This window comes from Schistocerca cancellata, chromosome 6, assembly GCF_023864275.1.
Source record: "Schistocerca cancellata isolate TAMUIC-IGC-003103 chromosome 6, iqSchCanc2.1, whole genome shotgun sequence".
NCBI classification, from domain to species: Eukaryota; Metazoa; Arthropoda; class Insecta; order Orthoptera; family Acrididae; genus Schistocerca; species Schistocerca cancellata.
Window position 1 is genome coordinate 314305703 of NC_064631.1, and position 16572 is coordinate 314322274.

Consider the following 16572-nt stretch of genomic DNA (forward strand, 5'->3'; position numbering starts at 1 on the left):
GCCTCTTCGTCTCTGGTGAAAAATGATGGAACCCACCTGGCACAAATCTTTTTTAGCGCCAACACTTTCAGTATTCTGCAAACACTTCATTTCCCTATCCCAACGTAGTGTGACAATTCGTTCACTGTGATACGTCTGTCTGCAGTCACCAAGTGGAGTGTGAGTAGTACGAGGCCTGCCGCTGCGAGGACAATCCTCGATATTGCGTTCCTGCTTTCATCACGTAACCTGCTCGCCCACCGACTAACTATACTACGATCTCCATACATCTTTTTCAACCTCTTGTGGATGCTTCTCACTGTCTCGTTTTCACAGCACAGGAATTGTATGACAGCACGTTGCTTCTGACGAACGTCAAGTGTACCAGCCATCTTGAAGACATGCTGTGGCGGCATCACTCGCGGGAACAGGTTGAACTAAGTTTGAAAACAAGCAAGAAGGACGTATCTACACACTGTAAAACTTTCACACATGCATAATTAAAACTGTATTTTTACAAAAATAGTGTGCATTTCTTTTGGAGTGACCCTCGTAAAACAGTAAATGAACTGCTGGCGTTTCGACAGACTTTGCATCCATACGTTTCTGGGCTGCAAAGTTGGTCAGAACGTGGGCAATTCAGTTGCTTTGGTGTTTTTAATGACGCGGTCTGACAACGAAAATTTATTTTTTTCAGAATGGCACTGGCCTTGGAAGCCTACGAGCTTATATCAAAGTAGCTGATCAGCTGATACCCAACTCGAAGCACCCTCTGCTGGCGAGTGCCGTTTCAGTAATTACGTAGGAAGGAAAGACACGAGCGAGCGAAGCCCGACAGACAGTATCAAACAAAATTAGAGCAATTAATAAAGGCCCCGCGGAGCACGGTGCCACGCTAATCTACTCACAAAGTTGTCTCTGGAATGAGGGTGGCTCGTCTCCATGGTGACGCGAGACACCCGTGGCATTATTCAATCATCTGTGCGCCCCTCACGCCGGGAGTGCTCTCCTGCGGGGAAGCCCCGCAGCTAATTGGTTTCCATCTGGGCGTGGCTGCAGGAGGAGGAGACGCTGCAATTGTCTGGAGGGACGGAGGATCAACAGCCAGCGAAAGGCGGACACGATACTCATGTACACGAGCAAATTCAGACGTTTCCGTGGGCACTATAGGACACTTATCGTCACATCTACATGTATGGGGATCTTGCTGCCCACGTAAGTGCCTCATCATCACGTGAGCATTAAGATACACGTGACAAGGCCGCACGGAGTGGCCTCGCGGTTTGAGGCGCAATGTCACGGATTGTGCTACCGCTTCCGCCGGAGGTTCGAGTCCTCCCTCGGGTATGGGTGCTTCTATTGTTCTTAGCATGAGTTAGTTTAAGTCTAGGGACTGATGACCTCTGCAGTCTGGGCCCTCAGGAATTCACACACGTTTGAAAATTTTTACACGTAGCATTTGAGGATGACCGTTGTCCTGTTGAAAAATGGCACAGCGATACTGTCGCATTAGAGGTAGCACATGAGGACACATGCTGTAGCTGATGTACCATTGTACCATCAGAGTTCCCTCAGTCACTACCAGCCGCGACCTGAAGCTACACCCAATGGCCTCCACCAAATGACACTAGGAATAACACTGTTACGCGTCTCCGAAGCACTGGAGGAAGGGAATCCATACCCACGTCATTTCCATACTCGCCAACAATGGTCGTCTGGGGTAGTGCAGAACCGTGACTCATCGCTGAACAAAATGCGATGCCACTCGTCAACTGTTCACAGTCATAGCCTCAGTCCAAATGGTGCCATTGGTGTTATAGCATTAAAGGCAGCCTATGCATATCGCGTTATTTTCCTAGTCCAGGTGCTGATAACCTCCGACTAGTCCAATGGGATGACAGAATGTAGCAGGGAATCCATTACTTGTTCTCGGATGGCAACCACAGATGTCACGGGGTTACGATGTGTTTGCCATACAGTGCGGCAGTTCTCCTTTGTGGTAATCACACGTGGTTGACTGGAACGTTGATGGCGAGTATATCTGCCCTCAAGTTCCCTTGCAGTCCAACATCGAGTCACTGTGTCATCTAAACGCCCTACAAATTTGGATATTGCTCGATACGAACAGGTTGCCAAATGGGGTCCCACAATGAGACCCGTTTCAAAATTCGTCAAGTGCTGATAACTCAGCCTCAGACGAGTATTTAGAATCCCCTTCTCCTTCACAGGTACCACTCATCATCTGATGCAGTTCACACTCTTTATATACACTACCAATGTTGCTAATTACACTGAACACGAACAAGGCTAACGGATTCTGGTGGTCATTTTATCTGTCACAGATAATTGTAGCTATAATCATTTGTAAGGTCCGATCGGTCGCAAGACAGAAACCACTGTAGAATTGAAAAATGTTTTATTTGAAGCAGTGAGCTACACCTTCCAACTATTTCTCTACGCAATCGCCGCTCTGGCTTCGACATTTGTCGTAGTGTTGTACCAACTTTCCATAACCCTCGTCATAGAACCCTGCAGCGTGCGCTTTCCGGCAATTCTTTGCGCTGGTCTGCAACTCGTTGTCTGTGCCAAAAGTTGAATTCACAGCCAGCGCTGCACATGAGCTGAGATGGAACTCAGGGGGAGTCAGTTACCAGCTGTGATCAAAGACATTTCGTGGGAAACGCTGCAGCAGCATCCTCATCGACCCTGTAGAGTATGGCTGAGACCTGTCACGAAGAGGGATACGCATGGCAGTTATGTTATGTGGGCCCCATGATATCAAGCGAAATCTCTCACCAGGCCCTCATACCTGGTGGGAGACTCTAATGTTCTAGACACCTTCATGTCCTCACTGTGCGCTCAGAACCGAAAAGAGTGATATGTCGCGATCGACGGGCATACTAGAGACACTGCCAAAAACATCTGTGCCAAGCTTCATCAAATTTTCACTGTGGTTTCTATTTCACACCCGATCGGATCTTACTTTCCGAACAGCCCTCGTAATTACGACTTATTCAGTTTGTTAACCCCTTTGCTTCAGTTTCTGTGAGAATACAATCGCAACAGGAAAATATCTGTAACATGCCATCAGAAATATCCAAAGTATGTAATACAAAGCGCAGAGTTATGTAAGTACCCTCAGGCAGATGCAAAAGTAAAGACGTCTAATAGCCATCGCTGTGCGAACAGTTCAGCACATTGTTGTTGTGCATGCCTGCTATTGCATTCAGTGAACCCATAACCCGTTTCCGTAGCTGAGATAGCTAAAGCACGCATATGTAGTGGTGCTCGGCTTTGAGGCATGCCAGTTCGAATCCTGGTAGTGAATGAAATATCACTGCCAGTATTTTGGCTGGTAATGAGAAGCTAGGACGAGGCCTATTAGTCTTTGGACCAATGTCCTGGATTCAATTAAAAGCCTCTCCTCAGTATATCAGAAAGTGAGGAACTGGACACTTAATGATGATCCATTAGTAGGATGGAGACCTTAAGCTCGGCGTCTTGGTGTTATTCGAGAGGAATGGACTATGTGCCGGCACCAGGTTTCACTTCTTCTCTTCCCTCATCACCACCATAATACTGTCATGCTTTTAAATTAAGGATAATGCTGACACATGGTGAAACAACGCTCTAGTGGGCGGTTTTCGGGTTTAAATAAACTCGGTGTATGACCATGCGGTGCATTTCACCTGCGGTCGTCGCACGGTGGCGCTGGCAGTAGTCCACATACGCAGAGGTGTGTTGGTGCATGTCAGTGTACGGTGCAGCGAGTAAGTGTGCACACGTTTTCAGACGTGCTAATGGTGACTGTGTGTTGAAAATGGCTCAAAAAATTCGCATTGATGACGTTATGAGGGGTAGAATACTAGGGCGACGGGAGGCTGGTCAAACACAGCAGGTCGTAGCACGGGCCTTCCGTGTGCCACATACTGTGACCTCAAGATTATGGCAACGATTCCAGCAGACAGGAAACGTGTCCAGGCACTACAGTACGGGACGTCCACTGTGTACAAGACCACAAAAAGACCGTTATCTCATCATCAGTGCCCGCAGACGGCCACAGAGTACTGCAGGTAGCCTTGATTGGCAAAAAAATGGCTCTGAGCACTATGGGACTTAACATCTATGGTCATCAGTCCCCTAGAACTTAGAACTACTTAAACCTAACTAACCTAAGGACATCACACAACACCCAGTCATCACGAGGCAGAGAAAATCCCTGACCCCGCCGGGAATCGAACCCGGGAACCCGGGCCTTCCTTGGCACCTTACCGCAGCCACTGGAACAGTTGTCTCCAGAGACACAGTCTACAGACGACTGAACAGACATGGTTGATGTGCCGAAGACCTGCAAGGTGCATTCCACTGACCCCTGGTCACAGGAGAGCCCGTAAAGCCTGTTGTCAAGATAACAGTACATGGTCATTGGAACAGTGGTCCCAGGTTCTGTTCGCTTACGAGTCCAGGTATAGTCTGAACAGTGATTCTCACCGGGTTTTCATCTGGCGTGAACCAGAATCCAGATACGAACCCTTTGATGTCCGTGAAAGGCACTTGTATGGAGGTCGTGGTTTGATGGTGTGAGCTGTGATTATGATTGGTGCACGTACACCCCTGCATGTCTTTGACAAAGGAACTGTAACAAGTCAGGTGTATCGGGACGTCATTTAGCACCAGTATGTCCGCCTTTTCAGGGGTGCTGTGGGTCCCACCTTCTTTCTCATGGATGATAACGCACGGCCCCACCGAGCTGCCATCTTGGAGGAGTACCTTGAAACAAAAGACATCAGGCCAATAGAGTGGCCTGCCTGTTCTCCAGACTTAAACCCCATCGACCACGTCTGGGATGCTCTCCGTCGACGTCTCGTTGCACGTCTTCAAACCCCTAGCACATTTCAGGAGCTTCGACAGGCACTGATGCAAGAATGGGAAGCTATATCCCAGCAGCTGCTCGACCACCTGATCCAGAGTAAGCCAACCCGTTGTGCCTGTGTACGTGTGCATGGTGATCATATTCCATATTGATGTCGGGGTACATGTGCAGGAAACAGTGGTGACTTGTAGCACGGGTGTTTCGGGACGGTTTTCTCAACTTATCACCAATATCATGGAATTACAAATCTGTGTCGTGTGCATTCCCTATGTGCCTATACTATTAGCGCCAGTTTTGTGTAGTGCCACGTTGTGTGTCACCACATTCGTCAATTATCCTTAATTTGTGAGCATGAGTGTATAAAACAGCATTATAATATTCACACATTCATCGCCCTCACCAGCACAGTTCAAATACACATACGACACAACTCTCTTATATCCGCAGATAAATGGACCAACGTGCCCTGAGTAAGATCCATCCAACTCTGGGTTAGTAAACGTATCCTTACCGCTGTGCATCAGTGGTAATAGCGCCGGAAAAGCAAACCCGGAATACAACTGAGCAGTACTGACTGTGAGCTTGTGAGCGAAGGTTAAGGTGGGTTTTACCATTGTCAACAACAATTACTGTGAGCGAAAGGAACAGGTCTGCTTACAGACAACTCTTGCAACGAACACGGTCGACATCTGCACTGTTGGGCAAATGTCTTCAATTCAATACACATTCATAGACCAATCGGATCAGGAAATTACTGGAAATGCAATTACATCGCAACGAGCCACCGGACATTATACCTGAATACTGAGAATACTCCGATACTATCTCGGGGGTTGGGGGGGAGGGGTTGATTTACAGTGTGCGGGAAGATGTTTCCTCAGCTACTGTTAAGAAATACTTTAATTTAGACTGCAGTTTACATTCATCTTCAGGTGGCAGGTACCAATGGTCTTACTGAAGGCTTCGAAGCGCTTAAATTCTGTTTCAGTAGTATGTAGTATGCCAGCCCATGTGATAGGGTGCTAACAAGCACATCTTCCATTGCTTTCAAGTGTACCAAAGCTGTCTGCAAGATCCTAGGGATATTGAACGAACGTAAGGCGTAGTGAACATTTCAAAATGTATTGGCGGCGGCAGAGGGGGCATTTTACATGTAAATATTATACAAGTGTCAGCATAGTGCGGAGATGCACACAATAATGTAAAACTGCCACACAGACCAGCGTTTGGTGTACAGAGAAAAAACACTCTACAGCTCCGATTGCATTGGCATCCATATCTTCAGATCCTGAAAGGAAAATGCTTCATATTCTAAAGCATTTTACTAAGGAAGGTTATTCCAGGAACTAAAACAGCTTGTATTTAGCAGTACTCACTGGTCTCAACAAAACAGTTTACTTGTGGTGTTGTCGTCGTCGCCTTCAGCCAGAATACGAGTTAATTGCAACTTTCTAAGCTAGTGAATCCTCTGCATGACTACTGGAACCGGCTTATTACAGTCAGTCCTCGACAGTTCATGGTATGGTAAGAACCAATTACAACTTTTAGTCGAATTTGTTGCATAAATTTCTTTTTTCCTCAGTTGATTTCAAAAGTCGGCATTAGTCACGTCATCTAGCTACCTGCTCTTCTGCAGCACAAGTTTCTAAAGCCTCTGCTCTCTTCTTGACTGAACTGTTTGTCGCCCACTTTTCACTTCTATACAAGACTTCACTCCACGCAAATATAGTTTCAGAAAAGGCTTCCTAACACTTAAATTTATACTAGATGTTATCAAACTTGTCTTTTACAAATTCAATTTTCTTGCCATTGGCAGTATCCATTCTGAATCCTCTTTACTTCGATCATCGCCTTTTATTTTGCTGTCCAAAAAGAAGAACTCATCTACCTCTCTTAGCGTATCATTTTCTAAGCTAATTCCTTCAGCATCAACTATTTCAGTACGACTACATTGAATCGCAGTTATGTTAAACTACCTTTAAAATCTCTTTTCATGATATTACCCACCAAGCTCAGCTGCTCTTCCAATTGCGTCATCAACAAACTTTGAAGTTTTTATTTCCTCTCCAAGAACAGTTAAGGTGCACCATTTGTATCTAGTGAAATTTTTAAATGAGCAGTCACTCTTAACGCTGTTCAAGTACTGATTTTGTGGAGGCCGCTTGTTGTAATTACTTTGGATTTATCTTGTGTTTAAATTTAACATCTTATTTAAATTTTTGCCTGTAAGTATACATTTTCAGAGTTCGGGGGGGGGGGGGGGGGGGACAAATAATGGCTTTACTGTAGCTATCTTTCATTATTTCTTGGGCCTAAGTGTTGTAATCTTATTTAAGTGTTCCTTTTTTTAAGGGAACAAATTTTTTGGAAGAATTATAAAATAGTTCCATCTAATTCTGTTAAAGTGGTTTCCTCGAACTTTTTAGAAAGGATCATTTCTAAGCCTTCTGGGGCTCTGTATCGATCTTGAATTCTTAAAATTTTCATGGAAACTTCTAAGCCTCCTGGCACTTGGTGATCATTGATTCTGATCTTGTTGTAAAATTTTTGCCGGCCGGTGTGGGCGGGCGGTTCTAGGCGCTTCAGTCTGGAACCACGCGACTGCTACGGTCGCAGGTTCGAATCCTGCCTCGGGCATGTATGTGTGTCATGTCCTTAGGTTAGTTAGGTTTAAGTAGTTCTAAGTTCTAGGGGACTGATGACCTCAGATGTTAAGTCCCACAGTGCTCAGAGCCATTTGAACCATTTTTGTAAAATTTTCCTTAAGAGAGGTGTTTAAAGTAAATTCTAAGCCTTCTGGTGTTCTGTGATTATTGATGTTGATTTTATTGTAATTTCTCTTAAAAAAAGGGAAATTTTCAAAAAAAAAAAATTAAGCATTTCTGGCGCTCTGTGATTATCAGTTGTTGTTAACTGACATTTTGCTTTATTCCATTGTAAAAGAAAGTTTTAAATGTTTTCGCGAAATAAGGCTAGATGATGGCAATCATAAGTGACATTGAACCTGGGGCTTGGCCCGTCCAAGAATTCCTGCTCCCACTGATGAAAAATCATTTCACACATGTGTATTACACGGAGGTGACGGAAACCATTGAATAGTGATATGCACGTATACAGATAACGGTAATATCGCATTCACAAGGTGTAAAAGCACAGTGCATTGGCAGAGCTATCATATGTAAGCAGGTGACTAATGTGGAAAGGTTTCAGATGTCATTATAGCCGCACGATGGGAATTAACGGACTTTGAAGGACGAATGGTAGATGGCGCTACATTCATGGGACATTCAGTTTCGGAAATCTTTAGTGAATTCAGCATTCCGAGGTCCGCGCTGTCAAGAGCGTGCGGGAAATACTCTGCCTTCCACCTTAGACGTCACGGTCGAATCATAAGCAGACTTTTATTCTAAAAACACATGAAATTTTCACCGTGGAATTAATTCCATTTTAAACGTTTTGATTAGTGGCAAGCTAATGATTTTCAGTGCGAAACGTTTTTCTGTGTGTACACATCACTTGTTACGTTATTTTTAACGTGTTTTGTTTCCTCGTAGAGATCGTTTTCAGCCAAAGGAGCGCCTGTCCATATTGAAGTTTACTTTTCACTTAACATGGATTTTACTACACAAAACTACGATTTAGAATAGCGATGTGACGATGAGTCGAACATTTATAGAACATGCAGTGTGGTACTTACTATTTAGTTTTGTTATGTTGATGAGTTAAAAACTTCGTTTTTTTCGTGAAAACGCAGATAATCAGTCTACTATATGTGCAGACGTTACTGTTAATGTGATGGCTATCTATTGGTTATTCATACAGTGCTGCTATGTTTAAACATGCCACACGTGAGTAAAAGATCTAGAGTATATTTGTCTCTCTTTCTCACGTCACCGGGGTGGTTTTCAGTTACTGTCTCATTTACAGCCACAGACAAGCGCATTCCATCCTCAGCATTCAAATCTCGTTGTTTCCTAACGATGGGTGGAATGTCTGCCAATAATTTTTGTGACTTTCAGCGTATCAGGAATTGCAACTTTGCGACAAGATGCGAGAGTACGGACCAAACACATTTCGAACATAAGAAACTGGTTGTGGTTCAGACGAGTAGTTGTTCTGAATGTAACTCATTGAAGCGTCAGCTTCAATTTTTTTTTTCTTATGTGGGTGTATGTGTTGCTTCACGTTGTACACTCGTTGACTGGCGAACTGAAGATATGTCTACTGGGGAAAATTTTGGAGTCGTGGCATATAGACGAATCAGAGGCCCACGCGAGCTGAGTTGTGTGTCAGGAAGCCCCGTTCAGCGATAGACAAAGCATTCTTTCTCCTGCTGTGTTCTGCGGTAGTCTTTTGTTTTACGCTTCTGTTTGCTACACACTACTGGTGCAGCAGCTTGCTTATGGACGCTGCGTATTTGAATTTAACTTTCTTCCTGATTGACGTTCTCATGCGACGAGCTACGGGAATTACTGACAGGTTTCGGCATGAGATTGCAGACTGGTGCTATATTTTCCTTGTAACCCTTTCGTGTCTATAGCTGTACCTTCACTCTTGTCAGGACTTAACTTCCGTCCTTCAAAGAGGTAGATCATGTTCCATTTCCGTTGTACAATACTTGTATTTCACTTGTTCATCCGTAAGGTTAGTGTAATCACTTTATCATATTCCCATTGATATACGTGTGTTCAGAATTTGTTAGTCAGTTTACAGACTTTATTTTATTTAGTTTTTCAGAAGTCGTGGATCTGTTAACCACGAGTTCGCTAACAGCAAAAGTGTAGAGGTATTACTGTTACTGCTTTTGAATTGAGAATTAATAAATAAATAATCAGGAATTTGGCTAAAACTTTTATGATTTATTACTCTCCCTCATTCCTTTACAAAATTATTGCAACACCTGGTCTGCACAAGCGCTTCTGTATTCATTTGCGGGTCTGTAGTTGATATGAGCACGACCTTTACAGTGAATACAGCAGCAGAATTATTAGTTAAAGCCAGACTGCCATCATTAGAAGTATTTTTAATTCTTTTCATGCTTTTACAGTACTTAAAGTAATACTGGCAAGGCTTCGAGACTTCGGGCCGTTTCCAGGCAGCATTCGACGTGATTGTTATATTTGATGTTTCTACGTGGCCAGAAGTTACGCTTTCAGTGTGAGGTTCACATCTTAATTTCACGTGGTCTGCCAATACGAGAAATCGCATATACATTGACAAATCATGTTACGACACTTCTAGAGGTATTCATGATTTTAAATTTATTCAAATATTCATGCTTGCCTCCGTTTCTACAGGTTGCGCAAAGAAAGCATTTACTGCTCTGGGCCATGTTTAAAAACCGTGATCAAGTAGCGGCCAACACCTGTATTTGAGTCAAACTTTTCTATAAAATGGGGCATATTTTCAGACCATATTTCCATGTTCTCAGTTAATTCAGAAACGAAAAGAGAATTTTAGTGTTAGGAAATGCGGTATTAACTATGTGTTATGTGAGAGAGAAATAGGTGAAAGTATCCCACTGAAAATATCAGTATGCCACTGACCACTACAGTCTTATAAACGAACACAGCTGCATTGTGAAACAATCTACATTTCATGTAGCTTGAGCACTACAAACGCGTTCCGTTCAGACGGACCAAAAAAATTCACATTGCCATCCCACATACAAAACCACACGCAAGAGGATCTAAGAAATACAGAAAGACATGTAAAACTGCATCTGCTTACAAACGAAGATGACGCCTAGTTCACAAATGGTAGAAAAACGTGATCCTACGATTGCCAGATTCATGGTGTTTCAATAAAATAGGTAATTTGTCTCGAAACAGGATTTCAGGATATCCTTTATTTATTTTCTGGTTAATCCCAGTGTTATTAAGCAAATGATACTTCTTACGGACTAACAGCGCTACTGAAGATTTAAAAATGTTTTCGTTTCAGTCAATTGGTTGAAATGGCTCTGAGCACTATGGGACTCAACATCTTAGGTCATAAGTCCCCTAGAACTTAGAACTACTTAAACCTAACTAACCTAAGGACATCACACACACCCATGCCCGAGGCAGGATTCGAACCTGCGACCGTAGCAGTCCCGCGGGTTTCAGTCAATTACTTTTCCCCAGTTTCTAATGAATATACTTGATGTAAATGGTGGTTTTTTATATCAGTTGGCGTAAAACTTTTGATATCTCCGTCAGTGCTAAGCCTTTGTCGATTACACATTGAACGGTGCAGGTGGCCTATGTCCTGTAACTTGCAGCCTTCATTTCACATTTACGAGCATGACACACACAATTGCAGCTTCACTGACGTAGTGTTGCAGAACAGCTCAGCTTACTGCTGGCTATAATGATCCATTACCACGGGTCATGAATTATGGTTCACCATAGTTAACCAATACGAATCGATTTCACCGACTAGATGATGGTAATGATATCGATAGTATACTCTGAAAAAAAAATAGCGTTGTGTTTTAACTTCCAGGCAGTCATGTCTTCCTTCCTGAAATACTTACAAGCTGTGGAAGATCAGCTGTACAAAATACAGTGCTTTCGAATATCATAAGCAAAGGTTTTTGTTGAAATACAACAAAACTTTTAAAGTGTTCGGCCTCGTCATTGTTTTTTTTTTATTTTTCTCGTCTACGTTATAGTATACAGATGAATGAATGATCAGAAGGAGTAAATAGTCCTTTTCAAACTGGAATCAACCACGAAATACTTACGTCTTGTAACAGATACTTCGATGACACTGTCAGAACTCTTTCTGACATGACGGTTCAGCCTTCTAAGCTGTTATATAATTTGAGAATACATACGTCCGTTTGCAGAAAACAGGTGTGGTTTTACCATGGGTAGGAACATAACAAATGAACAGGTTGAGGAGATAAACTCATAGTTTAAAGCGAAACTTGTATGTCAGCAAGACACGAACCCTCTAGTTCTCGGTCGATACAAAGTTGGGAAAACAGTACATTCGATTAATTCTGCGGTGACTTTGTCCCTCGAAGACGACAAGACAATGGCTGACGGGCGTTGGATAATTTAAAGATCTCTGTCCACGACTGGGACTGCTATTCGGACGCAGTTGCGATTTATGTCAAATATGGCGATCCTAGCGCTGCGTTATGGAGTACATGCCAGTTATTAAATCCTCCCCGTTCAAATCTCCCCAAAACCTGTGGAATGCAAATACGAATGATTTTTTACTCCGAGCTCACTTGTGCTGCGAACGAATCATAATCTGCCAATGTTGTGCTTGCACACAATAACATCCAGACGTGTTCACTGAGATATCCGTCGTCCATAGAAGTTAAATACTGAGTATAAGACACGCACGGTACACAATTTAAGTGTATCCAACACCTCTAGCCATACAAATTGCTGCAGATGTGCTGTGGTGTCACAAAGTGTCGTGGTATGGATGCGTTTAACGGAATGGTCTGACCATCTTTTGCTCCGCAAGGAGGCCCACCTAAAGTTTTATTTTTGATTTCATTCATGTGTATAAATAAAATTATGAACTGTTTCTGTACTGAAGACATTCAACAGACGTCATATAAAACTACGTAACAGATGCATGTAGCATAGCGTAAAATTAATCATCGTAATATCCTGTCAGTATCCAACTAGTTTCTACACTTCAGTATGTGATGGAGTGTTATACATACTTGTGAATTTTAACTGTACATGGGTTGCAGAGAGATGCTATTTGATATTGGTCCTCTTTGCCCAGATTTCAATTGTAGCTTACAAACTTAATGATGGCCACTTTCATATCAAATTACAAACTTAAAGAAGGTTAATATTTTTGCATGCAAACAAACTTCTGCCTTATTTCTTAATTTAATTTTGCTGCTATTGTTATATTGCGTAATGTCTTTATTCCCAATTTCTCCAAATACTCTTATCCGTTTTAGTGATAGTGTTGTGGATACGAGCTTGAATTTCTGGTTTACAGCTTCTGTTAAACTGTAATATTTCACTTCTTATTAAAAGAAATATTGATTTTAAAATATATCTCGGATAGCATTGAACTGCTTCGTTATCTTGAATGACTCTTCGCAGACTCTTACGCGTCTTACTTCCTAAATTTTCTATATTTTACGCTTAATTTTTTGCTGTGGTTCGTAAGAAATTTTTTGCTAAATATAGTTGTAGTCCTACTTACTGTATTGTTTGTTTATTATTTCGTACGTTTTAGATTTCAAAATAATGTCTAATCTATGAACATCAAATTTTAAGTCTATTCTTTCTCCACCCAATTTGAATCGTAATTTATGGATGTTTTTGTCATTTATTTATTTATCCACCATGCTTCATGGTACCTTGCAATCCAGATCTACTTGGTCATGAAACGCGTCAGTTTGTAGTTTACAGAACGCTGGTTAGTAAAATTATTAACAAAACAATTGAGGAGTCACTAAAAGATGAAAACAGTTAATAGGGTGTACTAGTAAATAGTACATTACTGAGCGAAGTTCTCATCTACTGTGAGGAAGTTTTGTACAGAACTTGAGAAAAGTGCCACAACTGGTGTACGAGTGTTAGAGGTTTTGTCACTCGTTTTTCGCAGATCTGGAGGACGCCTATTGAAATTTAAACCTGCTGTGTCTAAGGAAGCGTTATTCAAGTCCATCTTGTTTTGCCGTATACTGTTCGCTGTTTGTGTGCGTATGGAATATTTTGGCCAGGAGTCCCCTTTCGGAGCGTTCAGTCGCGAGGGGGGAGTCTTTATACTTGACGCCACCGCGGCAATTTGCGTGCCTATGTTGATGAAATGATGATGAGGGGAACACACAGTCCCCAAACAGATAAAATCTCTGACCTGGCCAGGAAATGAATGTGGGCCCCCTAACAGCATGCAGCTATGCGCACCACTCAGCTAGCGAGGCTGACTAGTGTTCACACAATGAGTGTTACAGTTTCTCCTGTCAACGACAGACCCCGTGATGGAATACAAGTACCAGGATGTCAGAGCCTTCCGAGGCATCTGAACAACGGCCTACACAAAGTTCGCGAACTGGGCAACAAACCAGTCTCAGTCTGAAAGTCATTTTCTGAGCTAAGAGTTGCCTTGGAGAGTGTGCCGTTAATAGAGTGAAAATAAGCAAAGTAAATTATTCTTCTAGTTTCACGGGTCAGTCTGAAGTGAAGATAGCAGAAATTTAAAAAATAATTTCCATAAAGGCCTTCAATCTACCGTCGAATTTAAAACGGTAGACTTTTCTGACTGTTGGCCACCATGGGACGGAAAATTTTCCCTTTTAGAAGGGTTCCATGTCAGATACTAAATTTAATGCGTTTCGTTGAAATTATTAAACTATTCCCTGATAGACACGTGCTAATGTTACTGATTACCATATCTGCTACATCATTTGCATTATGTTCTACGTCTTTCACATGTCATCCTCAAAGAAAATAGAATTTTAGGCATGTGTCGTGTTTTGTGATATACCAATGATGTAAATCAAGCAAAACCAAAGCCCCTAGACAGAACCCTGTGGCACCTCTGTCAGATTCAGGCCACCCGTTTTGTTGTCAATGAGGGACAGCTTTTCGCTTCCTACTTCCTAGACACTAACTGACTCATTGTTAAGCTTTCTCCCTCGTCCTAAAATTTCCATCATATGCGAAAGTACTGCACACCCAAATTCATTTGATAAGTCAGGGGAAATAACTCTTGTCCGAAACCTATCGTTATCTCGTATCTCATTCACAAAAGAGTAAATTGCGTTCTCTGTTGACACTGGAGCAGAACTGCGAGTCTGACATAAAATTATATCTACAGATACGTGCCCCTGCATTGCTTTCTAAGAAACTTTTTAAAGCACTGGTAGCAACGGAACTGTCAGCAGCTGTCTACATTATCTTTCTCTCTCCTGTCAGCAGCTGTCTAAATTATCTTTCTCTCTCTTTTTATAAATTGGATTCACTAACGAGTGCTTCAGTGGGGAAACTGACCGCACTTAAAAAGCACATTGCACACGTGACTGAATAGAGAATGCATGCATGGTGCACTGATATTCATAATCCTACCTGACATTTCGTCATACCATTGAGGGTCTTTTACTCTTCAGTGATTCAGTAAGTGATTCACCGTTGCTTGTTTCCTCCAGCTACGTCTGATATAGTTGTCTCGAAACACCAGCTTTTAAGAGTTCTGTTCATTTGTCCGTACGAATAAAATTTTGATGTACCATTGCGATTACTGACGAGAACCAATTTTTCTAAACGTATTATGTTCATCTCTGGTAGATCACTAATCGTTCCTTTCTCACACAAGACCGAAGTAATACGTTAAGCACCCAAATTCTGCCCTTTAACTACAAGTACTTCACAACTGCCCACATAGTTCTAATTTTTCTTCTGAGAGCTTTCTCGGTATACAATTTTTTTTTTTTTTTTTTTTTTTTGGCCCGTCAGATCAAATTCCTCCGTGTTTTGCGTTGTCTTAAGTGAAATTCTGTTGCCGGGCTCGAACTGTTCTTCATATTATGATACAGCACCCGTGATATTACAATGACATTATTTAACCAGATCGGTTTCTTATTAGTACTGCACGCCTGCCTGCAATTTTTAATGGTGTAGGGCAGTCAAAGATGATACGTGTTACATTTGACGTGGTAGTTTGTGCTTGCTTTCCCCTTGGCGACTGCCCTTAAGCACCTGCATAGGAAGTGGAGTCATATATCTAAATCTTTTGTTCACCACTAATAGATACGATTCTTCCTTGATTCCTCTCAGTATTACTATCCGTGAATCATGATCCGTTAATGTTTCTTCCCACACTTGCCCCTCAAAGACCGATCTGTGAATTATTGTCTGATCGCGCTGCTGTTTTCACTGACTCTAGTTAGAAAGTATACTTTCCGTATCAGGCTCAAAGATGCATTTTAGTCCATTAATATACTTTCCTCACGAAAGTCAGTTTATACAGGCTGTTCCCGATAGAGCGTGCAAAAATTTAACAGGAGGTAGAGGATACTCCACTGAACAATTTGAGGTAAGGAAGCTGGGGTCTGAAAACCAGATTAAGGAGATATGGCAGTAAACTTGTCTACAGCTTTATGTAGCATTACTGTTTTTCTGTTTATTTCCAACTAACATTCGTACAAGGTTACACATATTGTGCTGTTTATTTACATGATCATTCTTTATTTCCTGGAAGGAAACAAGGAAGAAAAGCCATATCATCTACCTGGCCTTCTGAATGCCCGCCAGTACGTGAGGTTCGTAAAAATAGTTGTATCTGAATTGTTGGACCACGTAGCCTAAGCTCTTCATGAGAGAACGTTGATACAACATGTTGGTGCACCGCCTCACTTTAGTGTGGATTTCCGCAGCCGTCTCAATGCTGTATTTCTTGGTCTCGGGTCTATTTCATGGCCTGGAAAACAACCTCACCTGAAACGCCTTGATTATTTTCCATGGGGTATCTAAAGTCACTTGTAAATATGGAGATTGAATTAGTTGCAAGAACTGTAGCTACCTGTGACTTGATTCGAAACACATCAAGGATATTTTTCAGGATGAGTCAGAATCTTGTTCGTCGACGTCATGCTTGCATTGAGGTTGATGACTGTCAGTGCCAGCACATTTTCTAAGATAAAGCATAAATGGTAGGGCTGTTGTGTTTCAGTTAACTGTAACTAATGTAAATAAAGAAGTCCACAGTAATGTGATTTTATTCCTATTATTCCTTAAAATTGCTTCTCC